Source organism: Mus pahari, chromosome 10 (assembly GCF_900095145.1).
Source record: "Mus pahari chromosome 10, PAHARI_EIJ_v1.1, whole genome shotgun sequence".
NCBI classification, from domain to species: Eukaryota; Metazoa; Chordata; class Mammalia; order Rodentia; family Muridae; genus Mus; species Mus pahari.
The window spans coordinates 49,861,677-49,864,218 of NC_034599.1; the positions used below are offsets into that span (position 1 = coordinate 49,861,677).

Below are 2,542 nucleotides of genomic sequence, written 5' to 3' on the forward strand. Positions count from 1 at the left end.
AACCGCTAGCTGGCTGAGGGGAGAGAGCGAGCGGTCGGCCTCAGGACGTCCGGTCGCGGTGCGTGAGAGGAGGTGGAAGAGACTGAAGCGAGACAAGCGTCTTTCTGCGGGGACATCCCTGAGAGGGGGCGGCGGGCTCCTGCAACCCTTGCGCTCCTCAAACTCGCAGCGTGCAGACGCGGCAGGTCACTGTCCAGCCCCAGCCCTGCTGAGATCTCAGTGCGCAGTTTTAGGGTCCCCCATGGTTTGGGGGTGAAAGCCATCCTAAGGCTCCTCTGGACCTGAGACAAGGCCGGGAACGGGCTGTGGGCCACCTCCCTCCCATCGGTGTCTTTAGCTCCTCTGCAAGACCCCCTGGAAGTGAGTCTTGCTTCCAGTCGCCCTTGGAGGACGACAGTGTAGAGTTCCTGCAGCCTGTGAGCTGTGAGTGGCCGCAACTCACGAAATAAGTGCAGGGAACATCACTGCCAGCTTCCCAACCCTGGAAGCTCACAGCAGAGGGGGCGCCGAAGACAGCCGTGGAGGAAGTGCTAAGGCAGAAGTCACAACGACTTTGTAACACTTTAGCAGAAGGTGAGAGGTAAGACTAGTTTCTGTATTATTATTATTATTTTATTCTTGTGTACTTTTCACCAAGTGCAGAGTGCAAGGTTCACTTCCTCTCCATTTCCCCTCTCGTGCAGCGAAAAATTATGGAGTCTGGTGCAAACCTCCTGCTTAGAAGCCCTTACTGTTTGAGGGTTTGGGGTTGTTTTTTTTTTCGGATCTAAATATTGTTAGTATATTGTTAGAATACAAATCTATATAGAATCCAAATCTATATTGTTAGAATCCAAATCTATATAGGATTTGGATTCGCTCTCCATGCTCTCCACACACGGGGCGCATTTGATGAAAATGGATGTCTCTGCTTGTTTTTTGTTTTTTGTTTTTTGTTTTTTGTTTTTTTTTTTGCTTTATGTGTATTTGCTTTCCGTAGCATGTGTCAATGTGTGTCTTTTCTTTCAGGTTGTGGAGTTCTTTCTGTATTCAGCAAAAAAGTAAATATAAACTCAAAACTCTTCATTGAACTCTTTTAGAGGCAGTGTGGCTAAAGTTACAGAGATTGGCTGCCCAGCTGGTGCTGGGACAACTTTTCACAGTTCAGTAACTGTTTGGTACCAGGTTGTCCTGTCACCAGACCTGCCAACAGTATTTTGCAAACTGGACTTCGCTTTAGCAAACAGGACTCTTCGAAGAGATACTTAACAAGCCCCCTTTAAGGACATGGGAATGTTTTCTGGAGATTGGCCTTCACCAATTGTCTTTAACAGTCTTCAAATTTAAGAGCTCTTTCTTTTTGAGACAAAGTCTCTCACAGTAACAGGGGCTAGCTTGGAACTCAGTGGGTAGTCTGGACTGGCCTTCAACTAGCAACAATCTTACTGTCCTGTCTCTGGATTGGCGGGATAGCAGATGTGAGCCACCACACCCAGCTCCCTATCAAGTTCAGTGTTGTTTTAATACCCTTAAATTCTTTCAGAGCCAAGAGGATTTCATCTTGGAGTTTCAGTTCACATTACATTCTGAGCACTAGCCTTAATATATATATATATATATATATATATATATATATATATATATATATATATATATATTCAGAAGGAATGTTTAAAATTCCTTGTGAAGTCTTAGAGCCAAAAGTGGTGAAACAGGATGTATCAGTTTCCAGAAGTTTCAGGTGCAGATTCTTTTGAAGCCCTGTTTAGTCTTTGTGATAATATGTTTAGTGGCAACACCTGAAGGGCTTAATTTGCTTCTGAAAGCAAATACTGTGGTCAGAAGGTAAACATGAGAAGTGTTTGTCAAGAGTACAACAGCTTGGTTGGGCACATGATTTACTTTGCTGAGACCTTGCCTAGCATGCACGAGGTCCTGAGTTTGATCCCTAGCACCAAATAAGCCAAGCATGGTGGTACATGGGAGGTAGAGGCAGGAGGATCAGAAATGCAAGGCTATCTAATGCATTTAAGTCCACCCCATGCTACTCAAAAAACAAAAACAAACGTAAAAGAATACAACTTGGAATTACAGGCATGTGCCACTAAGCCTGGCATTCCCGTGGTTGCTGTAGTTCCAAACTCCAGTCTCCATACTTACACATTGGCCACCATCCAAAGTGTGCCATCTTCCCAGCCCTCAGAGCTGAGGTCTCAGTGGAACTGAATATTAGTTTTGGACACATCTCTTAATGTCTTTGGACCTATATTTCTCTGTAAAGTTGGCAGACAAGAGAAAAGATTGGATTGGATAATATAACAAAATGCTTCTCTGACCTTTGTTCGTCCATAGAACCGTACTTTCAAGTTGGGAGGGAAATTTATAAATAACTTATGGCCCAGGATTTTTATTCACCTGTCAACATATCTTCTTCTGTTTTGTTTGTTTTATTTGAGACCAGGTCTCTTTATATTGCCTGGCCAGTTCTAGACTTGCTAGGTAGACCAAACTGGCCTGGAATTTGAAATAGTCTCCCAGCCTCTGCCTTCCAGGTGCTGGGATT

General features: G+C 44.3%; 1 protein-coding gene across 3 annotated transcripts in view; it reads left to right on the forward strand.

The window, feature by feature from the left end:
* The window catches only part of Hykk (hydroxylysine kinase), a 24,420-nt gene continuing 21,878 nt past the window's right edge, over positions 1-2,542 (forward strand). For 2 of the 3 annotated variants that reach the window (XM_029543611.1, XM_029543612.1), the window contains exon 1: positions 18-580. The gene's annotated coding sequence lies outside the window, so the exon portion shown is untranslated. Of the gene's footprint in view, positions 581-2,542 lie in introns of all 3 variants that reach the window. The other variant, XM_021207375.1, reaches the window with a different exon arrangement.